At 40.4% G+C, this 15,500-nt stretch overlaps 1 pseudogene; it reads right to left on the bottom strand.

Moving 5' to 3' along the window:
- Positions 1-375: 375 nt before the first annotated feature.
- Positions 376-5,835, bottom strand: LOC144773803 (guanine nucleotide-binding protein G(s) subunit alpha pseudogene; annotated as a pseudogene).
- Between the last annotated feature and the right edge of the window lie 9,665 nt (positions 5,836-15,500).

The raw sequence follows: 15,500 nt of genomic DNA, 5'->3' as shown, positions 1-15,500 counted from the left end.
TGATTGGATACCGTAGATTTTTCAAGGGGAGGGGAGTAAAAGTTTGCCCACATTTTAATTACAAAAATGGGTCGATGCCTCGCCCTCTGTGCCAACTTCTGCTTTTTGCGTTTAATCCTTCACATACTCCAAGCTCTGGGCTGACTGGTACTGTTTTTTAATGTTAAGCATATGGAACCTGCAAGTAAATGGCACTAAGATGCTGATGCCATCTCACACTGTCTGTGGAGGGAAAGAGAAGCAAGCCAGAAGTGTTGCTGTAGTTCAGTATGGAGAAAAGTGGAGGGGGTGCCAATTCGAGGGAGGCCGCGCCAGTTTTCTTCCACCCTTTGTGCTAAAGTTTTTTTTTTTTTGTAAAATTAGAAATAAGGAGTCTGAAACACCGAAAACGTGCTCTCCATCACTATAGCTCATATTGGCGAAGGTGCATCCGTTGAATAATGTCCCGACAGTCATTGAACATCCGACGGATGTTTTCTGTATCGACTGCGCATGTGAAGTGAGGGTAGCAGTAGTGCCGTCCATCTCCATTTGCTGTGCTGATTCTAAGAAACTCATCTCTAATAAAATACTTGGCCCTTGTGACTCTGGGGTCCTCATTAGGTTCCGGTGATGCATCATCTGGTGTAGTGTAGCGAGCAAATTCTGGAAAGTAGTCTTCAATTTAGGATTTTCCGACCATAACCTTGTCAGCCCGCAAATCTTGTTTATTCAGAAAAAGAATTACTAAAATGGCCTGTAGCCACTTGTTGTTCCAGATGTTCTTGAAGAGATTTAGTGCTTCCTGAAGTCTGTTGGTCTGATTGTCCTCTCGAATAACCATGTTGTAGCTACTGCTCGCCACCACAAACATGATAGCTGTCACATGTTAAAACACTGTATCCACTTCCTGTGTTCATCTCGCTGACCCCCCACATCAAACGTGAAAATGTACTTTTTCAACTTGAACTTGGTTTAAAAAATTCCAGATGTCAGAACTCTGCATCTCAGAAGGTCCTGCTCGGAAGGGGTGTAGACGTTTTGCTTCACTATGTCTATCTTGTCAAGAAAACACTGTGCACAATCAATCAACTGATATTCATTAGACCTTTCGTAGCAGGCCTTCACACCTTCGTCTTGCCAAAGTGTTTTTGTGTGTTCATAGGTGCTAATTCCAAGTTCTAAAAATTGTCCAATCCAGCACAGAATAGCTTTCTTCAGTTATAAAATACCAATAGCACTTACATCATCACAGACAATAGGGTTTCTAAATGACATACATATTCTAAAAACAGTTTAAATCATAATATTTACAGTTAGACTGAGCCCAGAAATCCTCAAAGTAAAAATGTACCAGTCATCATAGCAAAAAAGCAAAAAGTATACAACCTTAAAAAAGGGACACATACAAAATAGGAGTTTAAAAGATAAAGGAAGGGAGCAAGAGACACTATTTCATGGCTTTGGCCCTATTGACCCAGCTCCATTGCAGATATTTGGTCACAGCACATACAATAGATCCGGGCCGGCTTTAGCGCTGGTGGTGGCCAGTGCAACAGTGTTTGATGGCACCTCCCCAATGACCATCTCTGCCACGGATTCCCTCAATACCACACTTTAACAGTGCCCCTCAGGTCCACATAACCACTCTCTCTCAGATGAATTTAATTAGTTTTATAGCACCATTCATATCAGTGCAGGGTGTCAGAGCTCTTTACATCACACACACCACAAAGAAACAATCAATCATAGGTGTGTTAATCAGTGTATAGGAAATGTTACGTAAGACAGAGGACGGCATGTTGTAGAAGTCATATGTCATCCATACTGGTAGACAGTATTGTTTAATAGTGCTTGTTCTGGAGAAGTACAAACACAGAATTTAAAACATAACTGTAGTAACTGCATTCACAAGAAGTAAGGTTTCCAATTCATTCATTTCGAGTACATCTTCTCCATACAGTAACCTCCAGCATATTGTTCTCAGCAACTGCTTTTTCCTAGAATGCAGCTAGGCTCCCCATTCCATCTACATCATCAATGCTTTGATAACTTTCCAGTACATAGAACATCACCACATATCTCCCCCCTTTCATAAAACAGCAAATGATATAACAGAAGAAAAACAATGTCGATCATTGGGGAAAACATTATAAGAAATTAGTATAATTGGAAGATAATAAGAATTTAAGCCAAAATAGAAGAAAGATCATATATGAATAACCTCAAACTGACCGTCTAACCTTATGCAGCCTTCTCTTGCTCCATTCCCTTCCATCACTCAATCGAACACCAGAATTCTTCACCATAACCACTTTTTGGGGTTGGGAAAACTTGCTTTCTCCTTTCTTTACGTGACCAAACTTCCTCACTACTACCCAGTCTCCACAACTTACATCCAACTCTGTCACCCCTTTTCTGTTGTCATAAGTTATTTTATTTAATTTTTGGAAATCCGTCACTCTTGCAGACATGCTCTCCCAATCCACCCATCCCTGTTTTTTTTTACACAACCACATAGGGGATTCATTTGTTGCTGGTTCTCTACTCTAAAGAGCCACAAATGGAGAAACCCCAGTCACCTAGGGCCAGATGTAGGTGGCCAATTACCGGTCGGTAACGGCCGAATTCGGCCGTTACCGACCGGTAATTGGATTTTGAGATGTAGGGCATGCATTTACAGAATCGGTATTTTACCGATTCTGTATTTACCGATTCGGTAAAATTACCGAATCGGTAAATACAGACTCGGTAAAATACCGATTCTGTAAATGCAGATGTAGCTGGCACATGTCAGAGTGCCACAGGGCTTTAAGAATCGGTATTTTACCACCCAATCCAATTGGGTGGTAAAATACTGAATCCAGGTGTGCATGTACATGTGTGCATGTGGCACACAGACATGCCCTTAGGGCATGTCTGTGTGCCACATGGCGCACATGCCTATTTTTGGGGTGCCAGAGGGTGTCAAAGTGACACCCCCTGCACCCTTGCTAAAATCGGTATTTACCGATTCTGTAATTACAGAATCGGTATTGCCCATTGATTCCTATGGGCTGCAAGGCCCATAGGAATCAATGGGCAATACCGAATCGGTAAATACCGCATCTTAATGATTCGGTATTTACCGAATCTGAAATATCTACATCTCCCCCCCTCTATTTTACCACTTCTTAAATACCGAATCGGTATGATTCGGTATTTAAGAAGTGGTAAAATAAAATTACCTACATCTGGCCCCAAGTGTGGTGTTACTCTATGAGCCCAAATCATCTTGTCCAACTTTTCTTTTAGCGCTAGTCCATTCGCCAACGATAATTGAATATTCTTCATGACAATCCTATTGACTCTCCTCACGAATCCCTTTGCCTATGGTCTGAATAACGACACTCTATCATGTCTAATACCAAAACTCTCAAGGAATTCTGTCATAGCTGAAGAAACTAACTGCACACCATTAACGGAAACTAACACGTTAAGAATCCCTTCCTCCGAGAACGCCCTGAACACCCCTTTCAGGAATTCCAACATGCTCTGAGTTGTACTTTCTCCCATGGACTTGACTAGAAATCATTTGCTATGGTAATCCACAAGAACCACCAGGAATCTATCCCTCACAACCAATTTGTCCACAAGGCCCACAAAATCCAACGCCAATTCCTCCCACGGCCAAGTAGGAAGTTCCATGCACTCCAACAGCAGTTGTTTGACCACCCTACATTTATTGCTATTGCTGCAGTCAATACAATCACTGACTACCCTCTCTACCTCCTTCTCCATACACGGCCACCAAAAAGACTGTGTCAGTCATCTCTTTGTTAAGTTTCTTCCCAGATGGCCTTCATGTACAATCCTCACTAACCTACTTCTCAACACTCTGGGAGGTACAATATGACTACGTCTTAAAATCCTATCCCCCTGAACACTCAGCTCATCTCTAACCAATAAATATGTGACTCCTGCCACCCATTACTTATCAGGACCTTCAATTCCCTGTATTCATCATCATTCAGTACAGCATCCTTGTCCCAAAGCAAATTCCCCATCAACAGTAAAAGTAACTGATTCAACGCCATCCGCAAAGCAAACATCCTCTTCCTCTATCACAGGCAATCGAGACAGACAATTGGCTACCACAATTCTCTTCCCCCTGATGAATTCTATTGTAAAGTGAAGTCAGTTACCGACATCAACCACCTGGCATTTCTCCTTCTTTAAAGACAAACCATGGCTCAAAATGCTTCTTAACACATCCCTTTACAATTCATCATGTTCCTCCCATGATCTTCCCACCACCATTGTATCATCTTGAAAATACAACACACTTTGCATTAACTGGAATGTACCTGCATAACTCTCCGGAAAACTGCAGAGGCTGATGCCAAGATGAAAGGCATCCGGCAATAACAATATGCACCCAAAGGTGTAACAACATATGTCAGTGACCTAGATTCCAAAGGCAGATTTACTTGACGGTAAGCCACCAACATGCCCAAAACACTGAATACTTTGCCTCCACCCATTGCACTCAACATTTCTGTAATATTGGGCAACCGTTGACGATCCACCCAAATGTTCATGTTTAAGTCCCGCAAATCAATGCAAAGGCAATGCAAAGGCAAATCTTATTGTCCCTTTTAGGAGCAACCACTATGGGGGTAAGCCCTTTAGATGACTCTATGGGTTCACTAATCTTTTCCTTCAACAATGTATCTAGTTCTTGCTGAAGTGGCTCCATCATGATAAAAAAAGGTATGGGTCTTACTTTGTAAACAGTAGGAATCACATTCTTTTTCAAGATTATCTTGTGAGTAAAGCCCTCCAGCATACCCTATTTGTCTGTAAACACATGAGGAAATGATTGCATCAACTCCTTATCCAAGTCTGTGTCAACATCATCTTTCGGCAACACATTCTCATTCACTGGTTCTAAAATAATCACAGGTTCAACAGCAGTAGGATCCCGAATGATGTTCAAGTCATGCTGATGGCGTCACCCCAATAGATTCACCCCCTATTCTGTTATAAAAATCCTTCCATACATGCTGTATTAATTCTCCTTCCACCATACCCCACTGCCTTCACATCAGCTGGTAGCATAACCTTCATTTCCCCCTTGAGATCATCGACATAAGCTTCTTTGGAAATCAAGGCAAATAAGCTTCATGAGTCTGCTAACACTTTAACTTGTGTAGTACCCAAGATGACAGTGCAATGAGGTTTCTCCAATACTCCATACTTTTCCATCTACACACCCTGTGAGTTACCACCCTTCTGTAATAAAGAATCCTCAATTTCATTTATAGTTAAAATAATCTCTTCTTGGACTTTGTCAAGGTTTTCTACCATTTTTACACTAGAATCTTGCAATTTACCTCTTGATCTAAAAACTGTTGCTAAATGCCCCTTTCTTCCGCAGGCCGTACACATCATGTTTCTTGCTGCACATGCAAGACTAGAAGCGGTGTGTCCAGGACCAACACTCCAATAGCACGTCACTTTCCTGCTTTCATCCATTCTATTTTGACCTGATTCTGCAGTCTTGAAAGTTTGCTTTAATTTAACTTCCTTAACTTCAATTTCAGATGTCTTTCTTTCCAAACTCTTGACACCAAGTTTACTCATATCAATTTCTTTCATCCACACAGTGGTGTGTTCCATACTTCTAGCAATCTGCATAGACTCCTCCAATGTAGGAGCCAAAGACAAAAGTCTTTCTTTCACTTTCCGGTTATTTGAACTCCTCACAATTTGATCACAAATACACTTTTCCGACAAGTTTTCAAATTTGCAGGTTACCGCCAACCCATGTAATGCAGCAACATAACTCATAATGTCTTCATTATGACCTTGCATCTTGGAAAATAATTTATGCCTCTTAAAACAACACTTACTTTAGGTGTAAAGTGCTTTTCTAACGTTTGCAATGACATTTCGTACACATTAATGAGTTGACCATCTCCCATGCCTAAAAGTACTTCTGGAAGATCATCATAAATTCTTCAGCCTTCTACCCCCAAATTATATAGCAATATTGCCTGCTTCCTCAACGGACCATACTCGTCCCCACCTATGGTTAGGATGTAGGTAAAACACATGTTTTCCACCTTTTCCATGGGATAACAGGTTTTACAGGTACTGACAAAAATACTTTGTTCTGCCACAACTACAAAGAGGAAAACAACAAACTAACACAAAATACTAAGATAATAAAGTACCACAAGAAATTGAAATAACAAATTAAAAAAATTAGTTAAAACAACTACCTAAAATAATAACAATGAACTCTGTTTATAGTCTCTCGTTCTCCAACTGTTATAGTCTTTCTACAAATGTTGTTGCAGTCCTTCCTCTACTTCTCCCAACCAGTCCTCCAGAACAGTGTCCTTATTCTGTTTTTCCACCCAGTCTTCCAGAACAGCCAATCAACAGCTCACAAGTGGTGAGGTACCCTTTCAATAGTTATTTACAGTTCTTTTTTTTTCTTCTTTTGGATGCTAGACGCCGGTTTGCAGGTGCGGACTTGGATAAACGTCACTAAAATAGCTGATCGGTAAGGGTTCACTTCATATGGTGTCTATATGTGAGTTATGTGTAATTGTGCAGAAGTCCTCTTTCTATGCAAGTGATTCCAGTCAGCAAGAAAACGTGTGTGGTTAACTGAAAGTCAGAAGACTTTGTTAAGTATTCAACGGGTTTGTATTCCATCCCCGTCACCAAAATCTGTAATAACTGCATACACAAGAACTAAGGTTTTCAGTTTCTTTATTTCAGGTACATCTTCTCCATACAGTAACCTCCAACATAATGTCCTCAGCAACTGCTTTTTCCTAGAATGCAGTTAGGCTCCCCATTCCATCTACATCATCAATGGTTTAATAACATTCCATTACATAGAACATCACCACAATAACACCATGGTTGGGGATTCTCTTTAATATTCAGAATTGATTTCTATCCAAATGAACCCTTTTTCCAACATTAGGATAAGGAAAGACTGGCTAAAAAATAATAACGCTGTAATCTACACCTTGTAGTTTGCCTGCAGCTCTTTGATGACAGTTAATATCTCTGTATTCTATGTTAGGATTTTAACTTCAAGTAACAAAGGCATCTCGCGGAAAAAAGTAGTAACCCACTGACCTATTTACATTATATTCACTTTGTGATCTGCATAGTACACATTCTTTGCAGCAGGCATATTATCCCACTGCACTATCTTACCATGAGTCAAAGCTTCTACTAGACAAATCTCGGATCTCTCTCTAGGAAGAACATTATTCACCCAAATTATCTTGACATTTTTTTTATTGTTACCTGAAATTTGCTAGGGGCCAGGAATTGTGCAGCACATACTACTCAAACCTTAATATACTTGCAAACATGACGCACCCACCTGAAGTCAGCACCCAATGCGATTGCACCGGTTACATTGCCCTTGAACCGGCCCTGCAATAGATACCCGAGTTTCAGTGCAAAGTAGCCTAAGCGTTGAGCAGTGTTGCCTGCATCCCAACTGCCTGCAAATCGGATGATCCAGTTTTTCCTAGGGCAAATGCAACCTGGGCAAAAAAAAAAAAAAGAAAATGCTGTAGGGACTCTTCTGCCTGCAGGCATACTAGACTCGTAAGGTTGGCACTGGTATTAGAATGCCATTGTGAGGTAAAAGATAAAAAGGGCAAAGTAAAATACTGCAATTTTAGAAATGAGTTTTTGGCTCTTGTGTCAGTCGCAAAATCAAGGAAGGGCTCAAATTTGAGGTTTAAATTGCAAAAAGCATCTGTGAGGGAGCCACGGTTTACCCCTTTCATATCTTTCATCCACCCCCATTTCCAAAAAGAGTTCTTCAGTACATCCCTTGAGAGAGAAGGGGAGGCATCATCCCAATATTTACCCATGCCAAGTTCCATCAAGGAATCCATCACAAAGCCCAGCCATGTGACGGTATGAGATTTATCTAAGGCAACAATGTCCTCAAAAGCATGATAATAGTCAGATAATGCAGGGGTATGCTTAAGTCTATGCAAAAAATGACAGGCTGTAGAATAGTTTTCAAAGCCAGTGACTCAAGGCCCAGGTCATGTAACAGGGGTACGAATGTGGTGCTCTTAGGGAGGGTAACAAGGATACGCAGGAAGTTGTTTTCAGCCGTACTCAATTCCTTAGGATGGCTGCAGTGTGGTGTGCTAAGTTTAGGGAACTTTTCCTGACCTGAGTAGAAGAGGATATGGTTTTAGATAGCGTAACTCCTAGATAATTAAAAGCCATAACTTTTTTTAATGGAACGCTATCAGGGGTAATAGATTCGGTGAAGGACCTGTGAGGACTGATGGTCATAAACTTAATATTAATAATAATGATAATACATTTTTTATTTGGCAAAGCATACAGCCATCAAAGATACAATACATTAAAATTGCAAATTATGAAAAAGAACAATTAATTTTTTCACAACTTCTAAAATAACAACATAATATGCTCTCTTCTTACAGGACCATAAAATTCTGCTATGTAAACATATCGCAATTCATAAAAATACCCCTCCATCTTAATCATTCCTAGTTTTCCTGGATCTTACCATTGCTCTCAAAGATAGTGTGACCACGAATAAAGTGCGTTTGTTCTGCAAGAGTTGCATATGCAAAAGTGCAATTTGAGACTGTCTAAAACCCATGTCTTTTAAATATGGTTTAGGATACAGTCGCTGGGGATACGTAAAATATTTGCATAAAAAAGACAAAATGTAAAATATCCTGTGGAGACCTATTTTCACAGCCACATGGCCCTCTATCGTCAGTTCGCGCTACAAAGCTGATAGGGGAGGCAACTAAGTGATAAAACATGTTAAATCTAAAACGGGTAATTAAAAAGCGCTCATATGCACTGGTTAAATAGTAAGATAATGTTCTATTCCCTGCACTTATTTCAACAGGGCATGTGCTCTAATTGTGGGTTTTAACAATTGCTTTCCTTCGCGCTCTGTGCTAACCTTTTTAAAAAATAGATCATTGATTAGTTTTTTATCCTCTTTCTTCACTAATCTACAATTTGTAAAAATATCTGCCCTTCCTAGACTGTGGAGTGTTTATTTAATGTATCTTAGCCACAGTATTTTAAGGGCATGCTCCAATGAAAGGCAATCCAAAATTATCTCTTGGTTCAAGGAGGCCTCCTTATTGGCCCATATGTTCACCCAACAGTGCAGAGGCTTATCTCCAATTAAATCTGGCACGTGCCTCTCCCCGAGTTTTTCGTGGGCTGAGTAGGTGGGAGTACCTTGAGGGACCTTTAATAGCCGTCTCAGGTATTCATTGTGCGTCGTCTTTAGGTCCCTCACTGCCTTCTAGCCCCAAATTTCACTCACATACACAGCCTTGGAGATGCAAATTGATTGATATAATTTTAAAATCACCTGAGGCGACCAAGTACCTAATCTATGTGCAAAATTCTCTATAGCTCCCATTGTTTTCTTCGTGTCCATCACCTTCTTTTCTTTCAGGATATTCCAGTTGGATTTAGTGTCAAATAGGACCTTGAGATATTTAAAAGCTGAAACTTTGGCTATACTATGGGAACCTGCCTTATAAGATGTTTTACTCTTTCCTTGACAGCCCACTTCCATCACAAACAACTTGGCGTAATTAGGAGACAAGTCCAGTCCCTTCATAAAGGAGACAAATCCATCAATTAAAATTTGCAATGCTTTTGGGGTGCATGCTATAAGCAAAGCATCTTCTGCATAAAGCAGAACTGCCACTGGTCTAGTACCTGTTCTCGGGGTATTGATATGCAAAGATATCATGGCAGATTCCCGCCCATTAATATACAGTGTGAATAAGAAAGGGGCTAGAATACAGCATTGATACACCCCTCGAGCATTTAAAGCTATCAGTGAGATCCCCCTCTTGAGTAAAACATACTATAGCTGAGGTATGAGCATATAAAGACATCAGGGCATTTATTATTGAGCGCTCTACTCCCAAATCATCTGTCAGGGCCCATAATTTACAACAGTTCACCCTGTCAACACTGCAGTGAGATGCATGAAACCTAAATAGATGGATCCCATTTTAGTGATTGTATATGTAGCTATCACTAGGTAGAAGGTTTAGACATTGGCCCATTGTAGATTTGCCTGCTCGGAAGCCATATTGGGCCTCTGAGATAATTAGATTTTTGTCTGCTCATTCCACTAGCCTGTTAAGTATGACCCACCCCATAACCTTAACGATCCAGTCTATCAGCGAAATGGGTCTATAACAGTTAGGATTATCCCTATCCCCATTCTTGTAGATAGGGACGATAGAAGCAGTTGACCAAGACTGAGGCATGACGGTCGACACCACCTTGTTCAGAACCCTGGCTAAAACAGGAGCCCACACCTCAATGTTACTTCTAAACAGGTCTTGGCTCTTCCATTGATCTTGTGTGGCGTGAGGACATAAGGATGGTTTGTCAGGTTCAGAGAAACAGGGTCTATTAATAACTCTCCAAAATAAAGAACTATCTTTCAAATCACAGGCCTCAGCCAATCTGTCCAAAGCCTGTTTCTGAAAGGCTGACCTCCGTTCCTTTAAAGCTTTTTTATAAATTCTACAACCACTCGCCACTCTGGATCTACTACGAGGAGTCTCTTTCAAAGCTGCTTTGAGTTTCCTCAATGCTTGGGAACATTCCCTGTCGAAACACCTTGGGCTATCTGATTGAGAAGAGACTACTGGGCCAGTTAAGAGTTCTCTCACTGACTTGGCTATGGTGTCGAAAGATCTGAGTACCTCTTCCTCTGAAGGAGAGATATCTAGGCACTTCCCAATCTCCTGTTGCCAATCTTTAAAAAGGGATAAATAAAAAGCATTACTATCAACCTGTGACCATCGCAAATGCCTCCTCTGAACAATTGGCTTTAATATCCCTCCCATCTTACTGCTATGAGCTATATTCGGCCACTGTGCCAGTATACCCAGAGTCAGAGGGTTATGATCACTGAAGGGACTTACTACAGTGCTGAGGGGTGATATGATATAAGGCAATGCTGAAGACTCAAAAACTAGAATCGATGGTGGAAGTGCAGCCCCTAGGTGGGCAATTAAAGACTACTGGGTGCTATTACTGCCTTTTGTAGCAAGAACATTAAATCATAGGTGTTTAAAAGAGCATTTAATTCCTGACCCTCTATAGAGTGCTCCATAAGCCATTCTTCTGCTTTCATGCATGGGGAAGTAGCCCAAGTCTTTTGTCCAATGTTTGAGCAGAAATGACAATTAAAATCACCTAACAAAATAAGATTGCACATTGGATAGAGAGTATGTGTTATTATTAACTCTCCTCTTTTCCTCCACACTTTGGTCTCCCCTTTGTGTATACACAAATACACAGATAAATGTATGTATGTATATATATATATATATATATATATATATATATATATATATATATATATATATATATATATATATTACCTACTGGCGGTCGCCAGTAGGTATATATAGTTAGGATTTTTTTCCTAGGGGATTTTTGAAAATTCTATGTTGAATAACTTTGGCGTTTGAGGACGGAATTGGCTGAAATTTTCTGGAAAATGGAACATTTTGTTTCTGAGCAGCCCCTGAAAATTTGGGGGGGTTTCGTCAAGCGGGGGCCGAGAAAAAAGGGGGGTCCCAAAACATGTTTTTAACATTGAGTTTTCCATAGGGCGGTTGGACTCACTTTTAGCTCGATCGGCTGAATGGATTTCCACGAAACTTGGCAAAATTGTAGGGACTGGTAGCCCGATGTGCCTTTGCTATGTCTCAAGATATATGCTCCAGTGGTTTTTACGAAAATTAACTTTGAAAAATATATATTGGGCTACATTGGGCTATATATATGTTGGAGCCCAAATGTAGCCCAATGTAGCCCAATGAAGCCCAATGAAGCCCAATGTAGCCCAAAGATGGCCGCCAGAGACAAAAAAAACAAATGTAGCCCAAATATCAGCCAGATGTAGCCCAACTATAGCCCAGTGACAGAATGTCCCAGAGTGTTTTAAAGAACAACTAGAACGCTAACAGTCTTACTTATGACAAAAGTATGGCACACCTGAAGTCATCTTGATTGGAATAAAGTGGTAACACTTACTACATTTAATTTGAAAAGGAACAAAGTAAGGGGTTTCATTTTGCCATAGAAATGTTATATATATATATATATATATATATATATAATATATATATATATATATTACCTACTGGCGGTCGCCAGTAGGTATATATAGTTAGGATTTTTTTCCTATGGGATTTTTGAAAATTCTATGTTGAATAACTTTGGCGTTTGAGGACGGAATTGGCTGAAATTTTCTGGAAAATGGGACATTTTGTTTCTGAGCAGCCCCTGAAAATTTGGGGGGGTTTCGTCAAGCGGGGGCCGAGAAAAAAGGGGGGTCCCAAAACGTGTTTTTAACATTGAGTTTTCTATAGGGCGGTTGGACTCACTTTTAGCTCGAACGGCTGAATGGATTTCCACGAAACTTGGCAAAATTGTAGGGACTGGTAGCCCGATGTGCCTTTGCTATGTCTCAAGATATATGCTCCAGTGGTTTTTACGAAAATTAACTTTGAAAAATATATATTGGGCTACATTGGGCTATATATATGTTGGAGCCCAAATGTAGCCCAATGTAGCCCAATGAAGCCCAATGAAGCCCAATGTAGCCCAAAGATGGCCGCCAGAGACAAAAAAAACAAATGTAGCCCAAATATCAGCCAGATGTAGCCCAACTATAGCCCAGTGACAGAATGTCCCAGAGTGTTTTAAAGAACAACTAGAACGCTAACAGTCTTACTTATGACAAAAGTATGGCACACCTGAAGTCATCTTGATTGGAATAAAGTGGTAACACTTACTACATTTAATTTGAAAAGGAACAAAGTAAGGGGTTTCATTTTGCCATAGAAATGTTATATATATATATATATATATATATATATAATATATATATATATATTACCTACTGGCGGTCGCCAGTAGGTATATATAGTTAGGATTTTTTTCCTATGGGATTTTTGAAAATTCTATGTTGAATAACTTTGGCGTTTGAGGACGGAATTGGCTGAAATTTTCTGGAAAATGGGACATTTTGTTTCTGAGCAGCCCCTGAAAATTTGAGGGGGTTTCGTCAAGCGGGGGCCGAGAAAAAAGGGGGGTCCCAAAACGTGTTTTTAACATTGAGTTTTCTATAGGGCGGTTGGACTCACTTTTAGCTCGAACGGCTGAATGGATTTCCACGAAACTTGGCAAAATTGTAGGGACTGGTAGCCCGATGTGCCTTTGCTATGTCTCAAGATATATGCTCCAGTGGTTTTTACGAAAATTTACTTTGAAATATATATATTGGGCTACATTGGGCTATATATATGTTGGAGCCCAAATGTAGCCCAATGTAGCCCAATGAAGCCCAATGAAGCCCAATGTAGCCCAAAGATGGCCTCCAGAGACAAAAAAAAACAAATGTAGCCCAAATATCAGCCAGATGTAGCCCAACTATAGCCCAGTGACAGAATGTCCCAGAGTGTTTTAAAGAACAACTAGAACGCTAACAGTCTTACTTATGACAAAAGTATGGCACACCTGAAGTCATCTTGATTGGAATAAAGTGGTAACACTTAATACATTTAATTTGAAAAGGAACAAAATAGGGGGTTTCATTTTGCCATAGAAATGTTATATATATATATATATATATATAGATATATAATATATATATATATATATATATATATATATATATATTACCTACTGGCGGTCGCCAGTAGGTATATATAGTTAGGATTTTTTCCCTATGGGATTTTTGAAAATTCTATGTCTAATAACTTTGGCGTTTGTGGACGGAATTGGCTGAAATTTTCAGGAAAATGGCACATTTTGTTTCTGAGCAGCCCCTGAAAATTGGGGGGGGGGGGTTCGTCCAGGGGGGGTCGAGAAAAAAGGGGGGTCCCAAAACGTGTTTTTAACATTGAGTTTTCCATAGGGCGGTTGGCCTCACTTTTAGCCCGAACGGCTGAATGGATTTGCACGAAACTTGGCAAAATGTAGGGACTGGTAGCCCGATGTGCCTTTTGTAGGTCTCAATATATGTGCTCCAGTGGATTTTGAGAAATTAACGTTTAAAAAAAGATATATATCTGTAACAGCGGACCGGGCAGCGCTCCAGTTCGCGTACTTTTCGCGCAACGGAGCTTTGTGAAGCGAAGCTGATTGGTTCTCCGGCGTCTGTAAACATTCCAAACAGTCCGTAGCGGCCGCCATCTTGTCTCTCGGTAGGATCGAGAGACAAGAAGAGGCCAAAGCGAAGGGGCAAATGACCATAAGGGGGCATAGTAGATTGTCGCTGACCCCCTAGGTTTGATGTGGAGGTTTTAAAAGGGCCCCGCGGGGCAAAAAAAAAATAAATAATAATAATCGAACGGCTGAATGGATTTGCACGAAACTTGGCAAAATTGTAGGGACTGGTAGCCCGATGTGCCTTTGCTAGGTCTCAATATATGTGCTCCAGTGGATTTTGAGAAATTAACGTTCAAAAAAAGATATATATCTGTAACAGCGCTCCGCTTCGCGTACTTTTCGCGTTACGTAGGTTTGCGAAGCTGATTGGTTCTTCGGCGTCTGTAAACATTCCAAACAGTCCGTAGCGGCCGCCATCTTGTCTCTCGGTAGGATCGAGAGACAAGAGGAGGCCAAAGCGAAGGGGCAAATGACCATAAGGGGGCATAGTAGATCGTCCCTGACCCCCTAGGTTTGATGTGGAGGCTTTAAAAGGGTCTCGCAGGGCAAAAAAAAAATATACAGTTTTTTTTGTTTTTTTGCGTGGAGTGCGCCCGGTTCGCGAACCGGGAAGCGTTCTGGGGAGCGTACTTTCTTGAAAATTAGTGAAAAAAGTTAGAGTAAAATAATAATTGTGAGTGATCAGATGTAGGGTAGCTCTGAGAAGAGCTTTTGGGTTTATGGTACATTTAGGTACTTATAAGTAGGTACCAATGCACAGTCTTAAATTCAGAGTGAAAATTCTGTTGCCCTTATCTGAGAAGTGAACTCCATCTCCTCTGTAGATATCTTGCATGTAGTAACGCAAGTTATTGTTGTACAGGGAGCCCATTCCATGGTCTCTCATGTAAGCTGAAACAGATTTGTTTACATGCTTCCTCGATTTCTCAATTTGTCGACAAAATTGGTTCGACCACCTCCATTTTTGTCTTTGGCATATATTTGAATATACCAAGGCAGTCTGAGGAAAAAGTGCCATCAATTGCTCAAAGGTGTCCTTTAAAAGCATTTCCAGACCTACCCCAGTCAAAGTGCCCAAATCATTACCTCCACAGTGCACAATTAACAGGTCAGGTTTTGGCAAATGCATAAAGGTTTTCACCAATGGTATCAATTGGTGACATTTTAATCCTCTGTGGCCAACCCACTTAATTTCCACATCTTGTAAATTGAGGTTAGGTAAATTCCTGTTTTCAGCGTACCTCTGAGCCCAATAGATGTAA

The sequence above is a fragment of the Lissotriton helveticus genome, chromosome 8 (assembly GCF_964261635.1).
Source record: "Lissotriton helveticus chromosome 8, aLisHel1.1, whole genome shotgun sequence".
In the NCBI taxonomy this organism is placed as follows: Eukaryota; Metazoa; Chordata; class Amphibia; order Caudata; family Salamandridae; genus Lissotriton; species Lissotriton helveticus.
Note: the sequence above shows the minus strand (reverse complement) of the source record. Positions and strands in the feature narration are given on the sequence as shown.